The following is a 22,106-nucleotide window of genomic DNA, read 5'->3' on the forward strand; positions in this document are numbered from 1 at the left end:
TGTGACACAAATATCTTCACACTTGGGGTCCACTTCCATGTGCCATACATCCATGTGCTGGTTCTGCTACCACACAAAGTAGATGGCCAGATTCACTGTCAGCAGCTCTACCCTTTGGGAAATATTTTCTTTCCACTTTCATTTGTAGCCACTCTGAACATGATGGCACCCATTTTCAGCTTGCACCCACATAGTGAGCCAACTCAATTATAAATGAAGCCTGAGGATTGTTCTTTCTCCTTCAATTGAACATACAGGAACACGCATATAAACAAAAATGTGAGCTGTGAAAAGTTTGTGTAACTTAGTGCTGATGTGAAAGTCTAGGCTACCCACTCATGCAAGCTTCTCAGTGTCCTCTTAGACTCCTTAAGCTCAATCTAGGGTAAACACTCCCAAATTATGACCACCTATGGGACTCTGTAAAATTATAATGTGGTGGGTTCAGCAAAACACAACTCATAATGGGAAGTTCCAGATGCATTGTTACTTGTTGCTCCATGGTTAGGTGTTCTGTCTCTATTAGGGTTCAGTGACATGCCAGGAGCTATTTCTCAAAAGGTGTATAAATCTCTGCTTCAGATGTTATGTTTTTTAAGGAGTGGGTAGTTTCAGAGTTTCATTTGGCTTTCCCAATGTGATAGCTCTCACTTCACCAAGGAATCAACATAGAAGTTACTCCAATTGGCCATTGTAGTAGTAGTTGGTGAGTAGAGAAATGGACAATAGGTGGGGCTATGGGCTCATTGAACCCACCACGAGCTAGCCTAGCCAGGGCCCCAGCCCCATTTACTATCTGTTCTCCCTAAGACCCCATGCTAACAAGGTATCTATAACACAATTCGTGTCTCTGAGTAGCAGTGTCAACCAGAACTCATCCCCAATAGTCCTCAAAATACCTATTTTGTGCCTAGTGTAGAATCTACTGAGTAAATGACTGTAGCTACTTTTGGTGACACTGGGAAAATCATTATAGTGTATAATTGCTATGTTGATACAGTTTTTCCTTTTAGGGAGCTGACATCTTCTTATGCCAATGAGTTCTGGATTCTAAATTGGCTCAAATGTGAGTACTGACTAAAGGACTGAATCTTGTCTTCAATTCTTGCCTTCCTACCTTTTACAGTTGGGTAGGTTAAGTAGCACTCCTTTTGCTGCCTATCAGTTTTTATCATTATGCTCTATTTAATGTCTTTGTAACTTCTTGCCATTCAATATGTTTCAGCATCACTCAGTGTCCCTTTAGCACTGGTCGTGAAATTTGAGCACTGGTAAGTGGGCACTGAACATGAAGTTGAATGATTTAGTCACATAATTTTTCCTTTCTCATATAAAAATACATGGCTGAATCACAATGAACCACTTCCGAACTGGATGGAGATGATTAAGCATCACCCATAGACAGTGGGATGAGAGGAATATTGTAACAAAATGAGACTTGAGTTGAGCTTGCATAAGAGATGGGGATTTTGTTCTTCTGTGTGAAGAAGTATATAGGTTTGGTGACCAGAGTGAGAGACTGAGCCACGGTTTGCTCCATTTTCTATATTGTACAGTTACTGCCTAGAAGTGCCTTGCAAGACAGACACGCCATTTCTGAGACTTCCTTGCATCTCACAATGGAAACTTTTTTGCCTGTGTTATGTGAATAACATCGGCAAATATTATTACTTCAGATCCTGGATATAAGGAATGATTGTGCTTTCTCTATGTTCTCCGATCTCCCCCAGCTGTATGTAAACAGAGACAACACCTCAGGACAGGGATTCTCAAAAGTGTGCAGCAGCATCAGAAGTATCTGGAAACATAGGTGAATCAGGTTCCCAGGCTTACTTCTGACTTTGTAAATAAGAAATACAGGGATAAAAAGGGTCTGAGCAGTCAAAGCAATCTTTGTTTTAGTATGTCCTCTAGGCAATTCTGGGGTGTGGTACAATTTTATAACACGTTGGATAGATGCAAAGGTTGGAAGGAGACTAGATCCCTAAATTACCATGTAGAACAAAGCCCTTGTTATACGAAAGTACTGCTATGAACTGTGAGTTACAAAAAGTTGCCCTTTTATATATGTTAGAAGTTTTCAGTCTGTTTGTTGCTGTGGTTTAACATTATTATAAATAATACAGGTACAAAATAAAAGAATTGGTGATAATGAATTTCAAGTGCACTGTGAAGAATACAACTCAAGAATAAAAGAGGTGGGATGATAATGGAAGTGAGCAGAGATGCAACAAAAGAAGTGCTTTAGTTAGGAGAAATTCTAAAATTTGTATAACCTCACAGGAAAAGAATATCTGTATTTTTAGTTTGACAATTATCTGGTGAAATAAAGGTGGTTTTGAAAGCACTCACCTTTCATGACATGGATAAAACTCTGTCATGGATCTACAGTAAGTCTGTTATTTTTTTTTTTTAACTTAGCAGTATGTCTTCAAGATCATTTATGACCATATATGAACAACTAATTTGTTGCTTCCGATAAATAATATTTTATGGTATGCATACATTCTATTTCACTTGTCTCTCTTCCCAGTAAAAGAATACAGATGGGCTACAAGATCCAAACATTGAAGTACAGCAGACATGAGAGGAAATATAATACTATGTGAGAAAGGTGATAGTTATAGGAAGGGAGAAGTACAAGTTTTAATCCTTTGACACTACAGATTTTGTGGGGGTGCCTGGGTGGCTCACTTGGTTAATCAACCGACTCCTGATTTCAGCTCAGGTCGTGGTCTCTAAGTTTGTGATTTCGAGCCCCACATTGGGCTCTGCGCTGACAGCATGGAGCCTGCTTGGGATTGTCTGTCTCCCTCTCTCTACCCCTCTCCCTGCTTGTGCTCTCTCTCTCTCTCAAAATAAATAAGTATTAAAAATTTTTTAATATAAATAAATAAAACTATACATTTTGTTTTGTTGCATTTGATCTGCATAATTGATTGAACTATAAAATTTTATAAACCTATTGTATAGTAGATAACATATAAACCATAGCATCATCATTTCACTTTGTAACTGGAGACCACATTATTATTTTGTGGATGAACACATATTTCTAAGGTTTGGACCAATTCTAATTGAAAGCCAGAAATGTTTATTGTAAATACCAGTTGACCAGTTCATGGTGTTCTCTTACTTGCCTATAAAATAATTTTTTCTTTTTCTTTCTTTCCTATCAGCTAATACTTAAAATTTGGAAGGTTGCATGTGCAAGTTAGGTAGCATTTATTTTATTTCATGGAAAATATTTTAAAAGATTTATACCACTATATATACATATTATATGACAAAAAGGTAGGATTTCCCCTAAAATGTTAGGTAAAATGGGGAATTCTGAGATAAAGTTCATGCTTGTTGAAAGTGCCTTTAGGCTATAGGCCAAGAGTGAAGCAAACTTTTATCCAGATTTAGAGATACTACCTTGATAAAATTTAAGATGCTCTGCCCTAGGGCATTCTGTCCTGCTATCCCCAGACTCTTCCTTCAAAGAAAACAGCTAACTGTAGTCTAATCCTTCTGGCAACAGATGGTGAAGTGGTTTTAAGTGTACCATTCATTTTTATTAAAAATGCGAATTCTAAATATTGTGAATAAGAAAACAAAGCAAAATATATTTTACATGGTGTTTTTGATGAATTATTAATGTCAACTATTGTCTTTCAAAATTCTGCTATTGTGTTTAAAAGCACATCACAGGGAATTTATATTTCTGAGGAAACTCTTTATCCAGGGCTCACACTAATAGAAAACTGTATCTACCTCTCTTCTTCAGTTGTTTAGCAACTGACATTTATATTCATTCAGAGATTTTTTTGTGTATTGGATGTCAAGTGGAACAGTTTTCAAACATATTGTGGGCTTTAATGTATTTTATCCTCCATTTGAAAATTTTCATGGTATTTTTTACCAAATTAGAAGTAAAAAATTACTTTGTTATTTTGCTTGCTATTTCATTAAAATAATACATTAATTTGTGTGGTATTGGCATTAATGTTACACTAGGTAATTACCTCTAATTTCACGGGAAATTTCTCATGTCTTTTTTTTTTTTTAATTGATAGATTTCAGTGTGTGTGTGTGTGTGTGTGTGTGTGTGTGTAATTTTAGGATATTAACATCGTATAATTATTCCCAATTTATTTCTAAATTTTGAGTAATTTAGACTACACTATGCTTGAAGAAATGATTTTTTTTTCTATATTTTGTATTTTGATTTTTTTGGTAAATATGTCACTCACACAAAACAGTGACCATGCCTATTTGTCTATTTTAGATAATAATAATTCACTCCCAATTACAAATACCCACATTTAATCAAATAGAACAATACTTTGGATCATCTTATTTTCTTTCTGTCTCAACCATGCATTTGAATAAAAGGCTTTCCAACAGTATTGAATAGTTATCATTTTAGTTAACCATGTTAGGTAGTTTTTTTTCTGAACATACAATCTGTTATATAGCTAAAAATAAAATACATTTTCGAACATAGTTATTGCAGAGAAGCATATTTAAATTTAATCATATTCAGCATGTATCTTAATAAAGTGTCTTATCATCTCTAATGGCTTTGCAGTTGATTGCCTCTGATATTTTTGGTAGAAAGTCCTATTCATTTGCAAATAATTATCATTGTGTCACCAAATTTCTATTATTTCCTATTTTAATATCATATTTTATTGTTTTACTTTTCTAAGAGCAATGTTAAAATATTGATGACAGGTATCTTACTGCCTCTTTATATTATGAATAATGTTAAAAACGAGTGTAAGGGATAAAAGATGGAGAAAGAAAGCAAAAGAGACAGAGAGAGAAGTGTTTGTGAAACAAACTTTTCAACACATATCAAAATATATGTTTTCTTTTTTCATTTAGCGTAGTGAAATGTATGAACAACAGTCTTAGTGTTAACAAATCTATTATCCATGAATGAATCCACTTCTTAATAGAATGGCCATAACTCCTTTAGCATGCGATAGCCTCTATGAGGTAATATCATGCTTATAACTTTTGCATCAATATATATAAATGAAATTAATGTGTGTAACACCACTGTGTGCTATTTCCATTTTGTTACTGTTTCAGGTAACGCTAACTCAGTAAGTGCCATTGGCAAGTTTCCTTCTCCTTATTACTTTGGAAAAGTTAAAATGGCATAGGTACTACTTATCCCTGAAAGTATTTTTGGAAGCTTTCTTAATGTTTATAGTTATTAGTGTTCTTGGATACTTACAGTTTGTTCTTGAATTATTTCTCTATTTATATTTTCTCAAATAACTAAGATAATTAGAATGAAACCTTCAAATTTTTTGAAGTGAATTATTTTGAAGTAAATTATCTCTTGAAGTTATTAAATTAATCTTATAAATGTGGTTGTATGTCTTTCTCATTGTAATTTTTTGTCTATTTGTGGATATTTTCTTCATTAAATTTTTATGTATTTTATCACTACAAGCCAATAACTTTTAAAAGGACTTTTTTTAATGTTTATTTATTATTGAGAGAGAATAACAGAGCATTTTGGGGGAGGGGCAGAGAGAGAGGGAGACACAGAATCCGAAGAAGGCTTCAGGCTCCGAGCTGTCAGCACAGAGCCTGATGCGGGGCTCGAACTCCCGAACCGTGAGATCACGACCTGAGCCGAAGTTGGACGCTTAACTGACTGAGCCACCCGGGTGCCCCACAAACCAATAACTTTTAAATTATTTTGTCAAAATAACAGTTTTCTAGTTAATCATTTTTGTGTTTATATTTAATAATTCCCTATTCCTATGATATTTGGTTTCCATTAGAGTTATTTTTACTACTGAAATTTAAGTTTAATTCATTTTTATTATATTGGTGCTACAGACTAATTAAAACAATTATTATATCTTTTATTATAAGCATATCTGAACTTATCCAAATGTTTATGATATGCTTTGCTTTCTATAATAAAACAATTCCAGTTTTATTGAGATATAATTGATATGTAACACTTATTGTTTGAAGGTGTATAACAATGATTTGATATATGTATCTATTACACAATGATCACCACAATGAGTTTAGTTTATCTATCACCTCATATAGTTATAATATTTTTGTGTGTAATGAGAACTTTCAGATCCACTCTCTTCACAGTTTTTCAGTATACAATACAGCATTGTCACCATGCTATACATTACATCCAAAGAATTTATTTGTCTTTTAACTAGAGTTTATACCTTTTGATCATCTTCACCCATTTCCCTCACCTTCTGCTTCTGATAACCATCAATTGTTCTGTTTCTATGAGTTTGTTCTTCTTTGATTCTACATATGAGATCACATGGCATTTGTCTTTCTCTGTCTGACTTATTTCACTTAACATAATGCCCTCAAGGTCCATCCATGAATGTAGAATAATCAAAGATTTTGCTTACCTACCACAATTTACACAGGCAAATTTTATTTATTGCGCTATTATGAGAAGTAATAATAAATACATATTTAACTGTATTGTGAATTATGTATTTCTTCTTAAACAGTCAAATGTTTCTGAAATATTGTGGGAAATGTTATTTTGCAAAGATGTACACAATAACATTAGCCATCCCATAGGCTCTAATTTTACTGCGTGGTCTTGTCATTCTCCTATTAAGAAATGAAGTCTAATTCTCTTAATCCTCTTAAGCGTTGGTTGGCTTTTGTAACTTACTCCTAACCAAGAGAATAGAACTTAACATGTAAATTCTGAACCTAAGTCAGAAAAGTCCGTGCATTGTTCCATCACAACCCTTGGTATTTGGTTGCTGCCTCTTGGGATGTTCTATCTGGACTCTAGTACTCTGCTTAGAGAAGTACAAACCAAATATAAAACCTGCATATAGAATGCCTTTTGAAAGAGCTATTTGATTCTAGCCTTGGAGTCATCACAACTCTGGTACCATGCAAAGGATAGTAAAGATGCCTCCAGTCTAATGCATCCCCTAGCTTCTTTTTAATTTATTTTTTTTATTTTCAAGTTTTTATTTAAATGCTGGTGAGTTAACATGTATGGTAAAATTGATTTCAAGTGTAAAATTTAGTGATTCGTTGCTTATATGTAACATCCAGTGCTCATTACAAGTACCCTCCTTAATACCCAGCACCCATTTAACCCTTCCCCCATCCACCTGCCTCTATCAACCCTCAATTTATTCGCTGTAGTTAAGAGTCTCTTATGGTTTGCTTCCCTCTCTCTTTCTTTTTCCTTCCTCTATGTTCATCTGTTTTTGTCTCTTAATTTCCACATATGAGTGAAATCATATAGTATTTGTCTCTGACTTATTTCACTTAGCATAATACACTCTAGCTCTATTCATGTTACAAATGACAAGGTTCCATTCTTTTTGATAGCTGAGTAGTATTCTATTGTGTATATATATGCCACCTCTTCCTTATCCAGTCATCAGTTGATGGACATTTGGGCTCTTTCCAAGTTTTGCTAGTGTTGATAATGCTGCTATATATATATACATTGGGGTGCACGTACCCCTTCAAATCTGTATTTTGTATCCTTTGGGTAAATACCTAGTGGTGCAGTCGCTGCCTGTAGGGTAGTTCTATTTTTAACTTTTTGAGAACCTCCATATTGCTCTCTAGCATGGTTGCATCAGTTTGTACTCCCATCAACTGTATAAGAGACTTCCCCTTTCTCCATCGCCTAGCTTCTTGAAGTACCTCCTGTCATTCAAGTCTTATCAGCTGAAGCTCCAGATATCATGGAGCAGAGAAGACATCACCAATATGCCTTATCAAAATTCTTCATGCACAGAATCTTGGAGCATAATGAAATTTGCATTTTGATTTTTTGTGCCACTAAAATGCAGGTTATTGGTGACACAGCAGTATTTGTACTTAAGACAGTTCTTCTTGACAGTTATTTTTACCTGTAACTAGGCAACAAAACTCAGCCATGAAACTTTTTAACATATAAAGACATTTATGTTCTTCTTTGAGCTATTTTTGATTGGTAGTTGCATAGTGTTTCTTTGTTGGAAAGACCCACAAATAAACCTCCTGAACAGCTAGGAGTAAGATCATTGTGTTAACATCAAATAATGCATATTAGCTCCAGCAGCATAGTAGTATAGGAGATATTTTCAGGATACCTTTTACCAAAAACATATTTTCTGCTTTTTTTATGAGACTACCAGTGGAAGGTAACTACTATCAGTTTATGTTTCCTAGAATTTTAATATTATTGATAGTATTGAGTCCATCATAACACTTATAAATAATGATAAGATCCTTGATAGAATTTGGAAGTAGATACTGTTTCGCTTTGTTACTTAAATACCCCTTTTTGTGTTATCCTTGTAGTTTATATAAAATTGAACTTTATTACTCCAGATAGCAAATACCTTTCTTCTACCTCTTAGACTCAACCATTTAACATTGCTTTTACTTCAATCTGTATATTTTAAATCCTAATTAATTGAGAAATAATATCATTATTATTGCTCAGAAATAAAGAAAAAAGTGCTACATACTTACTACATAAAGACTACTTGTTTTTATTAACTCAATTCTTCTTTATTGAGTATGAGTATAAAATAAAATTAATAAATCATAAAAGGATAATCAAAAGAAATCAATTTTGGGTAAAGATGTTATTATCGTACAAAAACACACTACAGCTCCATTTCTTTAGGGAAAGAAAGGAAAGGAGGAAGGAAGGATGGAAGGAAGAAAGGGAGAAAGGGAGGAAGGGAGGAAAGAAATCAAAGAATGACAAAAATAAACTTATAGAAAGTGAACACTGGGTAAACGAGGGAATGAAGGAGTAGAATAGCATTCATAAATAATAAATGTATATACTGGAATTTGAGAAGTCATTTAGTCCTTCCAACACACACATGCACACATTTCACATAAGAACCAAATACCATGAAACAACACCACTATCTGAGAATAACAAAACTAAAAATGTCAAAAATCAATGTCAGAGAAGTTAATGTTAATAATAGTTTTGAAAGAAAAAAAGAGTTGACTAAACAGTGGGAAAGGCAATTCTGAATTGATAACAGTAGATAATACTCTAGCATTGCAATTAGGCATAAGTGTCCGAACGAAAATAGCTCATAGAATGTCAAGCTGCTTATATTTAAAATGCCCATAGAAAAGCATATTCTCATGGAGATTTCAAAACTATAAGAATAAAATTATAAGCTTTAAAGATTTGTAGAAGAATATATTTAACCACCACAAAATGCAAATCAGATTGTCTACACGTTTTTCTATAACTAAATGGAGAAATGCCTCAACTTTCTAATACAGAATGATTTAGAATTTTTATTTTTTTATTTTATTACTTTTTAAGATTTTATTTTTAACTAAACTACACACTTAATGTGGGGCTTGAACTCACAACCCCTAGATCAAGAGTCACATGCTCTACACTGATCCAGCCGGGTGTCCCTGATTTGGAAATTTTAATTCAACACAACCAAAATAGGAATCAATTGTGAAGGCAAATAAGGCAAAATGTGAAGACAATCAAGAAAATTAAGGCATACGATGCATATATAAATCAAATACTGACCTATGACTGAAGTGCAATGAATAAACTCCCAGGATTTAGCTGTAACACAGTCCTAGAAAGCAGCTGTAGCAGAGAAAAGCAGGAGGGTAAAAGTCTCTGGAGATTATAGTTTAATATAGAAGAATGCCAATGTGTTTAGGATAAAGACATTTGTTCATTGTATATGCAAAAACAAAAGAAAGAATACTAGTAATATCAAATGAGAATATTTAAAAGGAGTATGGCCCATTTATGAAGCAAATTGGGACCTGATTTTGAATAAGGGAAAATTTAAAAATAATGTATTTAAAATTACGATTTTAGATGTTTTGTCTTCAACTCGGCAGGAATGAAGGCAATGAAGCTATGATGAAGATAGTGTAATTCTAACTCCCAATTTGGTTTGTGTATTCAACATTGTTAGCATAGCCATAATGCTGTAAACATAATATTTTCAAAGATTTTCAGTTTTGGGGGTCAATTTATCTGGAAAGCATGGATGATCTAATTATGTCTATAGAAATAAATATTAAATTACTATACTTTGATAATTGAAAAAGTTATTTTATACTTGAATGTAACTGGAAACCATCTTGTCTGACACAGAGATTAGGTGGAAAAGGCAAAAGATGTTAGCAATGGCTTATCATACTGTCTAACATATATGTAACAAAAGGTGGGAATGTAACTATCATGGAAATATTTGTATACTTCTATAGGTTTAATGGCAAAATGATTACAATGTTAGATAATTTTATTACGTAGTTAAAAGTGCCAGGTATTATTCTAACTAATTTATATGCATTCTCTCACATAATCACATAACTGCCTCCAATATGGCCAGTTGTCTTGACATTATAGATTATAAAGCTAAGAAACATAAAAGTCATGTAACTTTCTCAAAATGAATATATGCTAATATATGTATATATTTTTTGAGAGAGTTTTAGTCAGGATTTGAAACCAGGCAATATAAAAGTATGCTAATTTAAACTAACTAACTGACTTGAATTAGTTTCTACCTAAATAAAGTTAATATGAATATAGAAAGTGAGCCATAGGGGCGCCTGGGTGGTTCGGTTGGTTAAGTGTCCAACCCTTGATTTTCTCTCAGGTCATGGTCTCACAGTTCGTGGGTTCGAGCCCCACATCGGGCTCTGTGCTGACAGTGCCGAACCTGCTTGAGATTCTCTCTGTCCCTCTCTCTCTCTACCTTTCCCTTGCTCTCTCTCTCTCTCTCTCTTCTCTGAAAAATGAATAAAAAATAAACATTAAAAAAAAAAGTGAGCAATAGTAAAATGAGCATGAGTGAGTTAAACTTTTAATTTCCAAAATGGAAAGACATTAGAGAGTAAAAAAACATTTATATGAAAAGTAGATATAAATTCATATAATGTATATTATGGAGTGATCACTTAAAGAAGTGAATACTCCAATCAGAAAACAGTTTTCCTTTAGGAAGAGTTCTAGAGTCACAGGATCATTTCAGAGACTTGTTTTTTATTTTGGTATAGTACCATTTTATATTTTTTTGTTTGTATATATTTTCCCATAATAGGTAAAAAAGTGTCTGAATTCTTATTATGCCCAAGCATATAACAAAGTTTCCTTGCAAATTTGATCTTAATAACAGGTCTCTGTGCAGATACTTAACAGACAGCTATGTGCACACTTGGAGTATCTACCTACAATACGAGCAAACTTTGTTTTTACATCCTCTAAAGTGCATATCATTCTATGAAAATTAGCATATATTCAAAGAAATATTCCAGTCGGGAAATTTTTGAGCTGCCAGAATATTACAGAAAAGGTAGATTTAGTACAATTGCCTTGCTCACTAGCCTGGTTTTGGCTCCTCCATTTTAACTTTTCATAGTTATGTGGTGCTTATGTATTCATTAGGCCATCTGCAGAAATAGAGGCTGAGTTGAGAAGAAGCAAAACAGTAAATATTCTAAGCTCAGAAATAGAGAGAAAAAGAGAAAACAAGTAAGGAGAAGATAAAACTGTCTTTAGGTAGAAATTTTTTTAAGTGGCTCCACAAATTTACCGGCAGTAAGTCTTTTAAGATATGGAAATTTATTAACATTAGTGCTTTTACCACAAATTATTTTGAGCTGCTTATACATATACACAAAACAGTTAATGGTTTGCAGAGTTCCTACCATAAATACAAGTCCTTTTTACACCAGATTTAGGTTTGACACTGTTATGAGAATTTGCTAAGTGACAGACATGTGCCTGTACTTTCATCCCTCCCCTTGATCAGGGCGATGGAGACACTTCATTGCATTTACTCTAAATTCAAAACACCTTTAAAAAGATGTTAAAAATGACTTTTCCTTTTGCATTTTTGCAAAGGTAAGATTTTAATTTTTTTTTTCAACGTTTATTTATTTTTGGGACAGAGAGAGACAGAGCATGAACGGGGGAGGGGCAGAGAGAGAGGGAGACACAGAATCGGAAACAGGCTCCAGGCTCTGAGCCATCAGCCCAGAGCCCGACGCGGGGCTCGAACTCATGACCTGGCTGAAGTCGGACGCTTAACCGACTGCGCCACCCAGGCGCCCCAACAAAGATAAGATTTTAAAAAGACATTTATCCTTGCAAGGAACGTCCAGTTTCAAAGATGCATACTTTATGTTCCCGACATAATATCGTCATAGAATATGTTCCCGACATAATATCGTCATAGAATATGTTCCCAACATAATATCGTCATAGAAAGTCCTCTACCTTTCCATCTATTAAGAACAAAGAAAGGCATATATAAGAGTTTTCTAGTTAGATCTAGCTTATTAGCTGGATTAAGCTACGTAAATAAAACACAAATATAAGACAGAAGCTTTGATTTCAAGATGTAGATCTTTTATGGGCATAGATACAGATTCTAATGGGCAGGTCTCCAGATTTTATAGTATATAGGAATGTTCTCTAAACCATTAGTCCTCTTCAAATTTCTCCCATCTGTGACAAAGGAAAATAAAATCTCTCCAACATTCTCTTATGCATTAGGTCTCTCAGGTTTAACTCTTTTCTTCTTGTCAGTCACTTTTTGCTGACATACAGTTTTATACCTGCAAAATTTGAAAGGAGAGTCATTAAAAAAACATTTCAAGGATGTTTTGAATTAAGAGTGAATACATGTAGTATTATTATATCATTGATGAAGAATGAGATAAAAGTATAATTGTATCTGTGTCACATAAATTCTCACAGTAATGTTAAAACTATCATTTTTGTTTACATCCTCATTATCAAGTACTTATCACACTGACATCTTTAGCTTCAAGTGGAGAAAGCATGTCTTGCCTACCTTGGTCACCATATGCCTTCCCTAAACAGCCAGGGACCATGGGAACAAGCCCCTAAGGAAAAACATTATATACCTGGGGCACTTCCTCTTGGCTGTTTTTGCTGAACCTCTTCTCTTACCAAGCAAAACCAGGTTGTGGCCAATATATAAGCAAGCCTTACAAACAACAGCCACAGCCATATCTTGTTCATGGAAGAAACAGAGGCTCCACAAACCTCAAAGACCTTAGCTTTAAAAAACAATGAGCTCCCTGAGTTCACCTGCCAATATCAACCAATCAGAACAAGTCACTTTTCTGTCCCTTATTAGCATTGTGCTAGGGTGGAAACTGAGTGGGGACTTCCTCTATATAAGCAGGACCTCCTCTTTGTTTGGGGAGGCCTACTTTCTGTTGGTGTTGTGTCTCCCTTCAGCTAGTGCTATTGCCCCAATAAAGCCTCAACTGTGCTTTGACGTTCAGGTCTGGCCTTGTTTCTGTCGTGGTTGGGCCCAAAAATCTGACTCCCAAAAACCTGACCTCAGTTACATACCTAAAACTCAGAGATGCTTTTGCATCTGTACTCTGAAAAAGAGGACATTACATGTGGCATAGCAATGCTCAGACTTGCCTCTAGCAATAACACAAACTCCAACTTCCCTGAAATGAAGCAACTCAAGTCTAATAGTTTTCACATCCATATCCAGGTCTACAATTTCTAAGTTTGGTGTAGACTTTATCATTTTGGATGTAGCATTTTGTGGTCTGGTGACCTATAATCTAACAAAAATATATCTTAACAATTCGCAGCCAGTATCCATTGGTGCTGTATGAGCAGCATAAAAGCCTATATATATATATATATATATATATATATATATATGCTTTTAAATTAGTGTTTTGTTTTCTTTAGGTAAATACCCAGTAGTGGAATTATTGGATAAATACCATATGAATTTACTCATATGTGGAATCTAAAAAACAAAACAAATGAATAAACAGCAAAACAAAAGCATAATCAGACCTGTCAGCACAGAGAACAAACGGTTGGCAAAGGGGTGGGGGATGGGGAGATGGTCAAGATAAGTAAAGGCAAGCAGGAGATACAGGCTTCCAGTTAAGGAATGAATTAGTCTTGGGGATAAAAAGCACAACATAAGGAATATAGTCAATGAATTGCAATAGCATTGTACGGTGACAGATGGTAGCTACACTTGTGGTGAGCACAGCATCATGTTTAAACTTGTCAAATCACTATGTTGTACACCCAAAATTAATGTAGCATTGTGTGTCAACTACACTAAAATAAAGAAGAAGAAGAAGAAGAAGAAGAAGAAGAAGAAAAGAAAACAAAAGAATCAGAGATTCCAGGCAGTCCCTGATCCACAGGAGTTATAAAATATTGTTGAGCAAGAATTTTGAAAAATGCCTATGTTGGCAGTGTTGTAAATTACTTGTAGAAACACTAGTTTTACTCTCTGGGTTGACTCCTGTCTCATTGTGTTCTGTAGACTCTGGCTCTGCTCACTGGGAATAGTCTCCCTGCTCAATGTCTACTGTGACTGTATGGCTTTCACGGCCAGCTTCCATCTGGTACAGGTTTGAAGCCCAGAGTTTGCCTTAGGAATCAAACAGCCACTGTGCTTTGCAGGCCAGGTTTGTGGTATCTTTGGCAATACAAATCACTAGAAACTGATTTGGCTTTGGATATGTTTTCTTTCAGTCAGTTATATGGGCAAGGGAACACATGGAAAACCTTGTCTAGACAAAGCACTGAATCTGACTTTGTCTATTATCAATGCATTTTTGCTGAGCCCTTTCCTCTCTCTTAGATTTATGGCAAACTTGAGGGCATCAAAATTACAGGCTGTGGTGGAAAGGTACCATCTGATATCTGATAGTTGGCTGTTTGATTTGCCTGGCTTCTACTGAGTCTCTTGGGAAAATTTTTTCAGTCTTACTTTCTGCTAAGGCTGCATCTTCACAACCACCTGTTATAATGAGCCTCAGTTCTTGCAATAATTTGGTAAAAGTCAAAAGCAGCATCCAACACACAGTTACATTTTGAGATTTACGGGATGGTTCTAGTAATGCTCAGGTTCTTGGCAACATGAGCCGCCACTGAGAATAACACAGGTTACAGTTTTGTGAAATATTTTGCCACAGATTAACAAATAACTAGAGTTCTTTGCTTTCTGCCACTGACAACTAGTCAGTTCCATACATTTTAATTCACTTTTGATATCATCTACTGTATGAGTTCTAAATTCAGAACAATAAATGCAACTAATTTTAATTGTTGTAAATTAGAATATATTTAATTATAAAATCTTGTGTATTTACAATGTTGTTGAAAAGGATAGAGGTCAGGCTCTGTTTAGGGACGCCACAGTGAATGGTATAAAACATAATTACCCATCAAGGAAGATGCCATCTGTCAGGCCAACATAAGAACTATTGCTTAAAGAAAATTATCGAGGGGTGCCTGGGTGGCTCAGTCAGTTAAGCGTCCAACTTCAGCTGGGGTCATGATCTGGTGGTTCATGGGTTCGAGCCCCACATGGGGCTCTGTGTTGACAGCTCAGAGCCTGCAGCCTGCTTTAGATTCTGTGTCTCCCCCTCTCTCTGCTCCTCCCCACTCACTCACTCTCTGTTGCTCTCTCAATCTCAAAAATAAATAAACATTGTTAAAAAGTAAAAAAAAAAAAATTATCTGACCCCTTAATCTTGTTTGCTCATATGCATTGTTTTATTTTTGTTATCTCCTGTTTTACTAGAGGTAACCTATACTTAAGTATCCTCAACCTTTCAATATTGCCCACAGTTTTAAATTTTCAGCATTCACACAGCCATCACTGGACCAGGCCGGGTCCATGAATGACTAAAAGAAGGAACCTAGGGTCAGTGACAGAAACATAGCCTCTGCTGAGTCTGTCATATCTGCAGTGAGATGCCCTTCTATCTTAATAACCTACACTTCACGTTTTCTAGCACATTCACATAAAGAGTTGGCTCCTATAGCTTTTTCCTAAAGCAGAAATTAGTTGAGGACTGGGCTACTGTCATTCCAGGTACTAAATATTGGGGAGAAGAAGAATAGATGGAAAACAAATTAATTGCCTTGGACTTTTCCTATAACAGTGGGGACAGCAGGATCAGACATAGGACACATTATCCTACCCATCATATTTCTATTAATTGTATCGGTATGTTTACTGGATCTGTTAAAACTTATTAAACCGTACAACTGTGCTCCTGAAGAAAAACTCTTTTTGCAGTGAAAGAAATAAAGAGTTGATGCCATGTGATATACCTGTCTTATCATAACGCTGTATCAGCCAGAAAATATAGCCTTCTATTTTATTGAAATGCTAGAAGACTACAGTTCAGAAGAGTAAAGGTGCTGTTCCTTAGGATATTGTATACTTTTTGACCTAATAAACTAGATTACTGTTCTTCCCATTTTCAAATTTCATAGATTTGAGACCAAATATTAGAAGTGGGGTTGACGCTAATATACACTAATATTTACTAGATAGTTTTTACCATTATCCCCTGTGATTATGGAATCTGATATCATGCTATGAGAATTCCAAAGAGAAGTACTTTCATTATGAATCACAATATACTTTCATTATGAATGAAGTGCTCTCATTATGAATCAACATGCTTCCACTATTGTTGGAAGGTCAGCCTGCCTCCTGTGTATTTGAAGATCCTCGTGACTGAGTCCTACGCAAGATATGCAGTTACCTGACTCTCTGAGATGACTAATTCTGGTGGTGACAGAGGAGTTAAGATTTCTGTCATGCACTGAGCTTGTGGAGACAGAAGAATGGACGATAGGGATTCCTGAGGTTCTACTCGTATCACAACATCAAGTGATAAAAGGTAGGGCAATTCTTGGTATTTGGGGTAGCTTTCCAAGTTTCATAATGTTAGTGTGATGCTTTGTTGCATCATACCTGTAGGATCATAATGAGAGGAATTTTTCTTCTCATCAGCCACTAATAGTTAAGGTGTAAGCATCAGAAGAAGCATCAGTCAAGTACATTGTTTTTCCTAAAGCACTGAAGCTGGGGAGACAGAGACAGAGAGATTGAGAGAGAGATTGAAGGCGAGATGACAGAGAAGCTGGAACTCCCTGTTCATGTCTGCCCTCAGCAAGGGCAGCACCCAGTAGTGGTAACAGTAGTTTCCTGACCAAATTATCTCTGCAGTGTAAGCTGTGAAATGTCTTTATTTATTTTTTTAATTTCTGAACCTACTCATCTATACCGATATTAGTTATATGATCCACTTGTAGCAGCACTCCAATCAATCCCCTATTTGTTTAAGAAAGCCGGTGTTAGCCTCTATAGCTTGCAAAAAATAACTCGAAATTGATACTGTTTTTTTGTGTCCAGAATTGCTTTTGAAAATTTTGATGCCAACTGGACTCTTTTTTCCTTTGTGGATAACTATTTTCCTCTTCCTGTAAACATTTCTACACTTGTTGCTGTTTTCGATTTTTATTTTAATTGATTTATTTTCTTCTGCTTTGGAACATTTTCAGTTACAATTTTATTTTATTTTTATAACATCTCAGGTATCTCATTTTTCTCCCTGTGAAATGCCTGTAAAGAAGGATAAGAGAAATTTTGGATCATCAAGCATTTTACGTTTTCATTAACACTTTCCATTTTGGTTCATATCACCTGCATTTTGGAAGAATATTCAGTTTCTGTCCTCAGATTCAAATTTCTATTGTTATCTATGTTCATAGTATTACTCAGTTCATTAGTTGAATTTTTCTCCCAAATTTAGAAAAATATATTAAAATTTCACAAATCTGTTTATTCCTACCACATAATGTCTTTTTTCTTATTTTATGGATATTAGAGACACTATAATTTTTAAGTGTTTAATTTCTCAGTTGAGACTATTAAATTTTCTATTTAGTTTTTGTACTAAATTCATTTGATTTTTCAAAATGCCTAATTTCCTGTTCTCTCATTCTCTCTCTCTTTCTCTCTCTCTCTTCTCTCCTTCTCTTTTTGCATTTGAAAATTTGTGTTTTCTTATTCTGAAATGTAAGATTTTATTGCAGTAGTATATTTAATAGTATATTTATATGCTAGTTATGGTATACGTAGTAAAGTATTTAGGATCCCAATTTACAAATTAATTTTGGGTCCTAGACCTCCAAATCAAATGCTATTCGACAGTGAGATTTTCTCTTTGGTCAGTTGTTAGTTGGAACCTGAAGATTTTAAACTAAAAATATGGTAATACAACTTATTTGTAATGTACTACATGTATATACCTGGGTATAAATTCTGTGTTTGAAAACTAAGAGTGTATTTGGTTTAATTAACTTATTTTAATAGGATTGGTAAATTGTTTTTACAATGAGTAATCTAGCTCCTAATTCCACAGATTTCTACAACAGTTCTTTTCAAATTTTGATGTATCTACAGACTGTCTTTGAATATTCTTAAAATGCAGTTGCTGATTCAATAGTTCTGCGAAGGGATCATTATTTCTAAAAAATCCCCAGGTGATACCAATGCTGGGGCCGTAGATCACACTTTGAATCCAAAGTATGTACCTGGAAATTATGACAACTAAATTACTTGGACCTTTAAGAACGTCAGCTTATATATGTGCATTAACTTGGTGGGGGGAATCCTTTGACACTATATATGTCAAACCATCACATTCTACACTTTAAATATCTTACAGTTTTGTCAATTATACCTCAATAAACTTGCAAACAAAACAATAAAATATACTGCTTTAAACAGAAAAAATAACAACATCACCATATATATTTCTGAAGCAGTTTGAACTGACATTTAGTATCTCTAGTAAGTGAAGTTGTTGTTACACCTGCATGTTTTTTTTTTTAATTTTTTTTTCAACGTTTATTTATTTTTGGGACAGAGAGAGACAGAGCATGAACAGGGGAGGGGCAGAGAGAGAGAGAGGGAGACACAGAATCGGAAACAGGCTCCAGGCTCTGAGCCATCAGCCCAGAGCCTGACGTGGGGCTCGAACTCACGGAGCGCGAGATCGTGACCTGGCTGAAGTCGGAGGCTTAACCGACTGCGCCACCCAGGCGCCCCTACACCTGCATGTTTGAGAATCCCATTGTAGAGTTGTAATACCCCCCTCACTAGAAGATGTCAACTCAAGTCCTCTGGGACCTACAGGATCCACACCTGGTCACCATCTCCTGCTCAACACCTTGCCTGGAGTATTGAAAGTAGCTCCCTTTATTGTCTCTTGATCTGATGGACCTTGAATCCTTCTTTAATTGTGTCAAGGGAAGCTGGAAAGGACTTTTAATTCTTGGTATTGTTTTACTTCTATTGTTAGCTTGTTTAAATGCTATGAAAAATAAATCTTCACTTGATTTCATCTTTGGAGAAACATGGTCCACCTAAGACTAGGAGAAGTAGTCTTCCTCTGCTGACTATGGAGGGTGAATGGATGCATGGCAGTTGGTCTGTATCTCCACTTTTCTGGATCTCAAAGCCTTTAGATTCCAAGTTCCTATTAGACGTTATCGTTCAACTAGTGTCATTGTCATGAATCTTGTCCCAGATACGCTATTTCTTCTCTCATAGTTCCAATTTCTATGACCTATACTTAGGAATTTATCCTGAGGCTTACACTGGAGTTGATGCTTTCCATTTACAGTTTTGTCTTCCTCTGGTCTCCTGGGGTTATCTGGAGATACTTCAGGATCTATTCTGCAGCACCTGGATCCTGGTAAAAGAACTATCCAGACAGATATTTAACTTACTTGGAAAGCAGCTTTATACTTTTCTAACCTGTTGGAAATTATCATTGTTACTTCTTCTCAGCATAGGAAGTCCAGTGGGCAGCTGGTTGTATTGCATTAAGAAAATTTCCTTTTATCTTGCTCCAGACTTTGTTACTGCCATTTTTTATTAGTTGAATGTAAGCTTTAGGATTCCTGGCATTGATCTTATTCTGTATTTGTTTTCTCCAAAGCTTAATTTGAATAGTGACTCTTTGTTCTATTTTCTCTGCCAGCCTATTTTTTTTCTTTTTTTAGCCGTTCATCTATTTATTCACTGCTTTTAATTTCTTATCTATGAAATATTACAAACATGCAAGACTAGAGAGAAGGTTTTGAACTTCTAAAGACTCATCACCCAAACTGATCAACTCATATCAGTAATTTGGTGCTTTAGCTTTAGCTACTTTTTTTTTTTTTGGTGTTTGTTAGCTTTTTTGCTGCTGAAATATTTTAGAGCAAATCTTCTGCATGTCATTGCCCTTCTATATTAGTTGACATCTCTTAAAAAATGGCCATTACATAGCACCAGTGATATCACCATAACAAAATTAAAAATAACTCCTTAGCATCATTTGATATCTACTTTATGTAAATTTCCCAATGGTTACAAAATACAAAATGGTTACAAATTTCATATTTTGATTTGTTTGTGTGAGAATTTCAATTGTTTATCTGACCCCTTGAGGTGTTAACTTGCAATTCTATTCACCCTATCCACCTGAGTAAGAATTAAAAGTTACTTCTAATTGTTGAATTAGATTTTGGTTCAAATGTTGTTGCTAGGAACACTTTAGAAATTGTGGCATGTACTGATATTTTGTCATATCCCAGATAATAATAGATTATTTCACTTTTAGTGATGTTGTTTGATTATTGGAATTATAAAGTTTTTATAAGCATTTTATAAAATAGTTGCACAGTTAGAAGACTTGTTTGAATTAGTTTTTCATTAGGGATTCCAAAATTATGATTTTCTAATTCTTTCCACAATTATTAGGTGGACTTCTGTAGAAAGGAATTTCTCTCATCAGAGAGGGCTATGTAACAACATAGTTGTTATAGTAATAGTTATTTCCAGTCCAGTAATAGTTATTTCAGAAAATACAAGATTAACTTTTAATTATTTCCCTTTGCTTGGCATTTTAAATGATGTTGGTGACCTAATTGCTGACCCTGGTAAAACTGGATTTTTACATATTCAATCAGTTTGAATCAGCGTTAGTCATTTTTTTAGTGCCCCGATTACCTCTTCTTTGGCCAAGTGAACACTTCAATCTGTCTTTGAAAGCTTATTTGCTTTTGTGGCATATGACATTACAGTTTCATTTCATACATCTCGACAAGACCCAGGGTTTGTCATTTCATTTAGAAGCCTTGTGTCCTTTAAGTGGAGAATATATGTAGACACTAGGTCTAGGCATTAGTCACGCTTGTTTCTGCCTAACTATTACTGGTATTTGGTCTTTACGTGGGCAAAAGTAAACATTTATTTTTTAAAAGAAAATGAGTCTCTAATGATATTTAAAGTTTTAAATGTAAGGGATTTAGTTAAATTATGGTTTTATACTTTAGTTTTTTCTTCTGTTACACTCATTTCTTGGTTCTGAAGAGCATTAATAAAATTATTAATTTGCTTTATCTGTATATACATTTAAATATATGAAGGATATATGTTTTTAAATACAAATACAACTTTTAACAATAAAACTATGGACTGAGGTTCACACTTTTTTTGCCTTATCTGCTTGGTAATTGTATTTCCTATTATGTAACTAAATTCTGTTATTATTTGCAGTAATTTCCTCATGTACTTTTTGCATTTCCCCAAAGTTCAGTTTATTCATTGCCACCAAGCTTTATAACTTTTCCATTCTGAGTATTATCTCTCCAATTGCCTTGTCTACTTGCACTGGCTAAAACTCCCAGTACCATTTCAAATAGTAGTTGCAAAAGCATTTATATAGTGCAGCAGCTGCTGTAGATTTCATGGGTATCAGTAGCAGCCAAATCCTTGTATTGCCTCTTTTCTTTTTTGTAAATTATCCAGCCTACTTTCCTCTCCTTTATTTTTTAAACTTAAAAACGGGTTTATATACAACTCTAATGTTCACACTGTCTCTTCAAATTGTGTGTTTTGCCTTTTAGTATGCCTTGTAATTCTGTTGTTGTTGTTGTTGTTGTTGTTGTTGAAAGTGGGACAGAATGTACTGGGCTAAACACTTAGATAAAAAGGTTTTAGTGTGCGGTTTTACATTTATCTCGCTCGGAGTTATGCTGTGTTTATTGTTTGCTGCAACTGTGGTATAAGAGGGTAAAATTTGCTCTTGTGGTTTCTTTCTTGTTATCTTTGGGTGTCCCTAGAGAACTCTTGTTTTGTTTTGCTTTCTTTTTTTTTCTTTTTAATTTTGGGTTGATATCTTTTTTTATAAATAATTTAGATTTAGAGAAGAGCTGGAAATATAATTGAGTTCTTGTA

General features: G+C 34.7%; 2 long non-coding RNA genes across 2 annotated transcripts in view; both read right to left on the reverse strand.

The window, feature by feature from the left end:
* LOC123579296 overlaps positions 1-22,106 on the reverse strand; it is a 59,058-nt gene that overhangs the window by 19,475 nt on the left and 17,477 nt on the right. The gene's annotated exons all lie outside the window — the stretch shown is intronic.
* Positions 12,373-17,268, reverse strand: LOC123579763. The gene is made up of 2 exons (XR_006703036.1): positions 16,449-17,268; positions 12,373-12,603 (listed from the first exon to the last, which is right to left on the reverse strand). It is a non-coding gene; the product is annotated as an uncharacterized LOC123579763 (long non-coding RNA).

This window comes from Leopardus geoffroyi, chromosome A1 (genome assembly GCF_018350155.1).
Source record: "Leopardus geoffroyi isolate Oge1 chromosome A1, O.geoffroyi_Oge1_pat1.0, whole genome shotgun sequence".
NCBI classification, from domain to species: domain Eukaryota; kingdom Metazoa; phylum Chordata; class Mammalia; order Carnivora; family Felidae; genus Leopardus; species Leopardus geoffroyi.